The 8675-nt window shown below is 39.2% G+C and overlaps 1 long non-coding RNA gene across 1 annotated transcript; it reads left to right on the top strand.

The window, feature by feature from the left end:
• The first annotated feature begins 6799 nt into the window (after positions 1–6799).
• LOC149196270 (uncharacterized) lies at positions 6800–7554 on the top strand. Its single transcript, XR_016254112.1, has 2 exons — positions 6800–7210; positions 7329–7554. It is a non-coding gene; the product is annotated as an uncharacterized LOC149196270 (long non-coding RNA).
• The last annotated feature ends 1121 nt before the right edge of the window (positions 7555–8675 follow it).

Raw genomic sequence — 8675 nt, 5'->3', positions numbered from 1 at the left:
TCCATAATTGTTCTGTATAGGGGCATAGGTTTAGAAGATGTTCCATATCTTCATTATGGGATTCACACATGTTGCATAGTGAGGGACCTTGGACACCTTGTTTTTGGAGTTGATCCCGTGTGAGAATTCTTCGATGACACACCAACCAAAGGAAGTATGTCACCTTCGGCTATAATTGTCCTGTCCATATCTTCCACCAAATATGATTAAAGTAATCTTGAGGATCATCCATAGCTAATTTGTAGGCTTCCTTAATAGTAAGCATTCCTTTGGTGGTGTAGCCCCATCGTAAGATATTTAGTCCTTCTAGTTTTGCAAGTTTTCTATATTGGAGCTATTTTTCTGAAAGATCCCATTGATCCAAGTCTGGGGGATTAGGCTAGTCTTGTTCCCTTTCTATTGCCTCCAAGCAGTGTTTAAAGATGGTTTCCAAAAATGTTCCACAACTATACATTTTTTGTTGTTGGTGAAAATAAAAATGTCTGCTAGATCCTGTCACCTAAAGAGCTTAGCTCGTTGCTGCTCGGAGTATTTCCAAAAGATTGTTCTTCTTCCATCACAGATTTCCTAAAAGGTATGAGAGTGAATGAGATATTTGTTAGCGAGGCTAAATTCCATATCGAGGACCCTTTTGGGGTATTATGAGTTCTTAATAAATATTTAGCAGAATTAGGCATTTGATATTTGTGCTTCCATATCATCTTCCATGGATTTGGTCCACCCTATATCCATCTCCACCATAGTTTTGCACCCATAACTTGGTTAAGAATGTAGGGATCCCGAAGACCAATACCCCAATCTACTTTAGGCTTAGTAATATGGGTCCAAGAAACTAGAGCCCATTTTTCGGCCTCCTAAGACCCCCTCCATAGAAACTTCTCGAATATTTCGACCATGTTAAGACATGAGGATTTGGGAGAAACTAGATCCAAAATATGGTAAATTGGCATAGATTGAAGAAAAACCTTCAGAAGAACCACTCCACTAGCTAGATTGAGAGCTCTAAAAGACCAGCTATGAAGTCTGGATTGAATACAATCCAGAAGATCTTTCCAACAAGAAGTTTTGAGATAGTTAATCACTAGGGGAATGCCTAGGTACTTGGAGGGAAAGAATCCAATATTGAACCCAAATATTCGGGCCAAGAAGGATTGGGTAGGGATTGGGGTATTGAAACAAAAGATATTAGATTTTTCATCATTGATCATAGTGCTTGAGGCCTGCATAAAATCGTGGAGGATGTTTTTTCATTTCTCTGGCTTCTCGAAGAGAGACTTGGAAAAAGAGCATAATTTCATCTACAAATTATTGATGGGTTAGAGGAAGATTGTTACCCCAAAGTCAGATACCTCTGATGGAGCCTAAATGAAAAACATATTTAATGTAGCGACCCAATCCTTCCGCTTCCAAAATGAAAAGGAAGGGAGAGAGAGGGTCACCTTGACGAAGACCTCTTGAGGGATTAAAATTTCTCGAAGGGGAGCCATTGATTAAGATTGAGAACACTGGGCAAGAGATAAGGGATGAAACCAAAGCTATCCACTAAGGGTCAAAACCGAAGGCCTTCAAAATGTTTAGTAAAAAGGGCCAACTAAGGTGGTCATAGGCTTTGGAAAGGTCCAGCTTGATCAACATGCCCTTATCTTTGAGATGTTTGAGGGAATGGACAACTTCTTGGGATGTTATGATGCCATCGAGAATTTGATGACCTTGAACAAAGTCGGTTTGTTGAGGATAGATTAGGGAAGTAAAAAGGGTCTTAAGTCTCTTAACCATGATGGTGGATAGGATTTTATAAATAAAATCAAATAAATCAATAGGGCGGAAACCCTGAGGCTCCTCGTATTGATCTGATTTAGGAATTAAAGCTATAAAAGTGGAATTGAGAGCAGGATGTACCTTTTGAGATCTCGGTAATTCATCCACTACCCCTAGAATGTCTTGACCCATGAAGGACCAGGTTTCTTGAAAAATTTTTGTTGTAAATCCATTTGGTCCTAGTGCTTTATTCCTAGCCATCCCTTTGACCACTTCCTTGAATTCCTCCATGGTAATAGCCCATGTTAAAACCAGGTTCTAATCCTGGCTGATTAGTTGAGGAATATGTCATGTTATCCTCTGAATAGCTTTTGACTTGTCTGGACAAGGCTTAGAAAGAAGGTTATGAAAATAGTCCACCAAAAGGTTTTCCATTTCATCATGATGGACAAGATGATTCCCTGTAGGGTGTTTTAGCCAGAAGATCATGTTATGTTGACGATGTTGGATCATAGCTTTGTGGAAGAAATGAGTGTTTCTCTCCCCTTCTCTGAGCCACTGGATCCTGGATTTTGTTTCTAGAGAATTTCACTTGCTTCCTTCTTTCTTCCCACAGGGTTAGGATCTTCCATTCCTCTATTGCTATGGCTCGAGAGCACCCTTCGGTGATCATCTATTGTTGAATGTTTTACATTCGCTCCTAGAGGTGGTTTTGATCTTTCATGATATGGCCAAACTCCATTTTGTTCCAACATTTTATCTATTACTTAAGCTCCTCCAGCCAAAGTTGGGAGTTGTGCATGCAATTCCTTCCTTGCACTGAGTAGATTCCCACCATCTCTCTATTTTACTAAGAAAAGAGGGGTCATGAAACCTAAGGGACTCAAATCTAAATGGTCGATTTATGGGGGCCAATTTCAGATCCATCTCTAGCCAAATCAACTAGTTATCTGACCTGAGGCGGGGAAGAATTGAGGCTTCAAAGAAGATATCTTTGCTTATAAGGTTTTAAAACACTAAGAATCTATCCAAACGAGAGGCTACTTGATGTTGCCCCTATCATCAATTGTTCCACTTGTAAACTTCATTATTGGTATGAAGATCTACTAATTTCATATCTGAAATTAGATCGCAAAAGGTGTCCATCTTTGGATATTGTCTTCTAATCCTGCCCTTTTTCTCCTCAATCGATGCGATGAGGTTAAAGTCTCCCCGAATGATCCATAATTTGTTTGCGCACATATTCCTTAGATTTCTTATGTTATGAAGGAAAACGAATTTCTCTCCTAGAATGTGAGGGTCGTAGATAGTCGAAAGTAATGTGCATTCCTGCGTGCCAATGTACCTGAATCTTCCCGTAAGAACTCGAGGCATGTTGACCCAGTGTTTGAAAAGTATCTCAGAGCGGTTCCAAATAACAACAAGCCCCCTAGCACTTCCCCGTGTGTCCAAGTCCATCACCTTGTAAAAGGGTCACATGCTGCTGATTATTACTTTAAGCCTCGCTCTTGGCTTTTCTGCATTAAACGTTCCTTCAAATTTCTCTATTTGCCTCGACTATTAATGCCTCTTACATTCCAAGAGATTACAATCTTTCAGAAGATTTTTTGAGTTGGTGGAAGACCGTCGACAACGACGCCACCCATCCTAAGTTCACCAACAGGTCTCTAACCACTTGTATTGACTCTTATAAATCCTTGTAGCCCCATTTTTTACCTCCTTTACTTTCTTTTCCTTGATCCAAATTACTACCCATTTGGGAGCCCTGTGGATCAGGTGGATCTGGTGGTTTTTGGATTTTCTTGGCTTGGTATTGTTGGAATGTTTCTTGATACAAATTTTGATGTTTCGGTATGAATATCTCATCTAGATTCCGCCATTCGTTCAACAATTGCTTCAATACTTGTTCCTCTATGCTCAAATATTCCTTTGATCCATCTATCTCCATGTTGATTTGATCTGTGGGTGGTTCATGTTCTTCCTTGTTTGAGGGTTCTTCTTGAGCTTTTTGTTTGAGCTTTGGGATCATTTTTGGTAGATCCCTAATAGTCATGGTTTCTTTCTAATGAGCGGTTGCCTTAGAGCTTTCACCCATTTCCTGCAAAACCCGTAATCTATTCCGATTTTCCCAATTCTTCCATGGTTGAGTAGAAGTGTTGGCATGAGGAGTTTTTGAATTTCGTTTCTTGTATGAGACTTCTTAAAAGCCCTAATTTTCTTCTTGTGATTGTACTGATTCATTTGGGGAGTTTGTTTCCACCAAATCCATTTGGTTAAATGGGCAAGCTTTATACAAATGGCCATATTCATGGTGCGTTCTGCAGTGAAAAGGGATATGATCGTAGTCCACAGGTTGTTGCCAGACCTCATCCTGGTATTCCAGCTCCACACATTTAGGGAGAGGCTCTGTGATGTTCATATAAAAACATATTTAGACATATGATGTATATCTCCCGCGGCAATTTGAATCTGCTACTTTGACAAATCTTCCAATGGAGTTACCCATCCCTTCCAGAATTTCAGGATCCCAAAAATCAACTGGTAGGGAAAAAAGTTAGACTAAAACTAGGGCAACAATGAATTGCTCACAATCTAGGTTGTAGCCTTCTTCCCAGAATCGCATGAAGAGACCAAAGTTGTAGTAAAAATAGGGGCCATTTTCAAAAATCCTCTCCTTATCCTCCAAATTGGTAAAAATGATTGTGAAAAAACCCTTGGCTCCCAATTTTAAGTCAATATGGGATTTAGGTAGCCATTTTAACTGGATCCATTTGATCATATCTCTTTCTGAAGGCCAAATTCACATAAACTTACAGATCAGGGCATGGTCCTTCATGAATTTTCGGTAATTTTCCAATTTATTGGTAGGAATCACGAATCTCGACTTCTTGTTTACCCTAGGAAGGCATTTTCCTCTGAGTCGACCTTGCCACTGAGCTCCCATAATTGGCCCATCATTAGGGTCGACTCCTTGATGTGTAGTTGTGGAGGCATCGTTTTTTCTGCTTGATTTGCCTGCAGTCACACTTCGGTAGGAGGGGATCTCTCCCCTCCCCGCGGGGACACTCATGCAACCTGTCAGGATTTGCTGAAGAGAGGGAGACGACAAAAAAAGTTGCAGATCTGACACAACCAAGACTTCAGAACATGTTGTCCAAAACCCTAGCAGAGCACATTTTTCCTAAAAGATTTTAATCTTCCAATCGCACTGCAACCCCCTTTTCATTTTATTTTGAAAAAGATACATGTACGAAAAGAATTACACATCCCTCCTCAAAACACATTAATTTAAAAAAAAAATTATTTATATAATTAAAAAAAATCCCAATCTAAGGGTTCAAAATACTTTAACTATATTAAATTGTTTTAAATTATAAAATATTTATAAATATAGCTTAAAAATATGAAATTTTATATGAAATGTTTTAAAAATAATAATTTAATTTTAATATTATTTTTTTGGTAAGTAAAAAGCCTTTGTATTACACTTGTACAAAAATTACATTCATCAAGGCATCGAGGCTCAACAAAAACCAATCATTTTCAAAGGGCATGAGGTTGAGATTCAGGATAGTGAAAAAATACAAGAGGAAGCATTTGCTCACAAAGGAGAAGCCATAGGTCCTCTTGGCATGTTCTTCATAACAAAACATACAAAATCATTGAGGGATCCAAAAGCATAGAGACATTGTGGCCGCGAAGAAAACTCCCTTGAGAGACAAACTTCGCCCAACTAGCATTCTAGAGAGTTTTCCCAAACCACTAGGCAGGGTTTGTAATAATTTGTGTCATCACAAAAGAGGTGCCCCATGGAACTAGGTTGATTGGAAATTGTTACTTTCGTTGTTTGCTGCAGGGAAAGAAAGATGTTGTGGTCGTTCACTTGGCCACTCTTGCTGTTGGAGGGGCCCAAGCCAGTTGGAGTCGTCTTTGAGTCGTCGTGAGTCTGTTGACGCCTTAGCAAGGGCCTGCGAAGCTTGGCATGTCACACAACGGTCTAAACTAATGAGAGTGAAGGGGAATCATCCACCATGTTGGTTAAGGGAGATGCAGAGCCTTGGAGTTGCATGCCCATGAGGTCAACAATTCAGTGATTAGCAACTTTGGCATGGTGTAGGTGAAACTCCCTATCCAACACATTTATGTCCAACGACACATTGACGTCCTCCTAGTTCCTGAAGTGGTGGCCAAGGTGATTACACAGTGTCGAGAGGTGGTCTCCCATTACCTGAAGCTTTCAAGCTTCCACATCAACAACGAGTGTGTGGTAGAAATAGGGGATATTATAGTCAAAATGCTCATCCCCCTATCCATGTCAGGGTGCGAGGGGAGGCATCCCCCTTCCCCTACCTCCTATACCAGGGTACCCTTGATCCCTCACCATGTTTACACTTAGTTTTGTCTTAATGCCTCTCACCTTAATTTGCGAGTTGTTGTGGTAATGAATGGCTTGTGCCACTGGAGCCAAGCCTTATAGCGTGGTGCTCATCCCACTAGACAACAGGAGAAGTGTACCAAATCTCCATGAACCATAAAGGTTGAGAGAGGGTGGGCTTGCCACCGCCTCCGTGTCTCCGACCCAACCCATTGTGGAAAGTGTGTCAATAGCATCACCAAATTCCCACAATATATAATTTGTGAATATCATTCATGAGAGTAATTATTGCCTCGATTTTGGAATCCAACACACAAATCTAAAGTAATTTTAAAATCATAATTAAATATCAAATTAATATATTAAAACTTTGAAATACATAATTTATTTATATTTTAAATTATCAAAATTAGAAATCTCGGTATCCTACGTATTTTTCAAAATATATATATATATATATATATATATATATATATATAATAATCTCTAATCTTTTAAGATTTAATAAATCATTTGAATTTTAATGAATGTTAATCATCAAATGCGACGAACCGACAACCGAGAAAATACCGCTTTCACCAAACATTCAAACCTGACGTCGCAGTTACGGCTACTAAAAGAGGGAAAAAGACGAAGACAACGTATGTGCTAGGCTAATATGTCGACATGGTAGGGGGAATCTATTCCGAAAATAGATACCACGTAGCGCTACTCACAGGTCGGCTGACAGAATGAAGTCATTATGTGCTCATTTATTTGGCCAGTGCGAACGAGTTATTAGCCCACCTGCACAAAACCTACTTTACTTCTTCCTCTTCCCATGGAGTCGTTGAAGGAAGCTCTGAGGCGGTTTGTCCGGCTCTCCTCCGCTCTGCTCTTCCGCAAGCCGCTCTCCAGATTTGACGATCTGATCTTTCTGGTCGAAAAGATATTATTCATAGTGCAGTCTGCGCTACATTTAGTTCCACTTATTTCAGTTATTTTTAGTGCGAGGCGGCCTTCCGATTCAACAGCACGTATATCGACTATCGTAATTCGGAGATAAAAAGGAATGGAGCAAGGAAGTTTGAGTTGGCGGTATTACTCTTCTTGTCCTTTTGACCTCTGAAAGTCTTCTTGTATATCAATGTATCTGTCGTTGCTGCAAATATATTGAAGAAGATTTTGGAGGGTTGACCTATTTTTCTATTTGTAGGATGCCATTCTTGGTTATTGCACCCTTGAAATTGTTGAGGCCACACTAAGTTTACTTGTGTAGTTTATGTCTGTTGTAACGAACATTAGATCCTGGAAGGTTTGAAGGAAATGGTTTGTTGAACTTGGTATTGGTTTGTAGTAATTTTTTTCAAATAAAAACGAGATCTTTTTGTGTAAAGCTCTGTTTGAGAGCACTTGTCACGGATCATCTTTATGTTGAAAAATTGGACTTTCAAGGGAGTTCTCGTCCTGTTTACGAGCATTGCATCTATTTCTATATCAAATCAGAACATGGAGAATACATTTACATATAAAAAAAAATTAGAAATGAAAAGTAAATTTGGGATACATTATGAATTTCTAAAAGAAAGTTTGAGATACAATGTGCATGAATATGGGATGTATGTGGATCCAGTCAAGATGCAAGTCATTTAGGATAGGTCAACCCTAAGCACTTTATTAATGCAGGATCTAAGTCATTCAAGATTGACCAACTCTAACGACTCTATGAAAGCTCTGTAGTTTCTTGGGCCTTATAGTTTTTAAAGAAAGGTTTGTGTTGGGTTTCTCTCATATCGCTTGGCCCTTAAGCCATGTAAGGGTGGAGAAAAATTAAAAATTTCTTGGTATGAGTCCCAACAAAAAGCATTCTAGGATCTAAAAAGCTGTCTTTGCTCTACACCGGTCTTCATTGTGTCACACTTGCTACCACCATTTGAGATTGAGACACAGACAAATGTCTCTAACTATATTATCAATGTGGTACTCACACAAGAAGGACATTTGGTGATCTGTCATAGTGAAACACTCTTTGATACTATTTGGAGATACCCCACCTATAAAAAGGAGATGTACTCCATCATACAGGCCTACTGACGATGGAAACATTATATTCTAGGGAAGGAGATGATCATCGACACTTATTATAGGGCTTTGCAATTTATGCATACATAAGGAAAGCTACAAAATGACCGCCATAAAAAATTGTCCCAATATCTACAACAATTCCACTTGATAATCAAATACAAGAAGGGCAGTGCAAATCGTGTCGCAGATTGCCTCAATTGACCCTTAGTTGTGGCACCAACCATAGTTCTTGACTCTTATGGGCACGAGACCTCTAGGTGGCGAAAATTATATAATAATGATTCTAAATTTGTTGTCACATAACAAATTTTGATTAAAAGAAAATAAGTTCCATAATTCCACCTTTAAGATGCAGTCTTGTGCTACCTGAGCCACCTTTGTGTTCCTTCTAGCGAGCATGTCAAGCTAAAATGAGAGGCATTTTACAATCAGGTGGCGTGGCATTTTGGTGTGGAGAAAATAGTAGTAGTATTTCAAA

The sequence above is a fragment of the Pinus tabuliformis genome, chromosome 2_2 (genome assembly GCF_031772625.1).
Source record: "Pinus tabuliformis cultivar Carrire ecotype Pingquan chromosome 2_2, CPIR1, whole genome shotgun sequence".
Lineage (NCBI taxonomy): Eukaryota > Viridiplantae > Streptophyta > Pinopsida > Pinales > Pinaceae > Pinus > Pinus tabuliformis.
The sequence above is the reverse complement of the archived record's forward strand: the minus strand, read 5'-3'. Positions and strand labels throughout refer to the sequence as shown.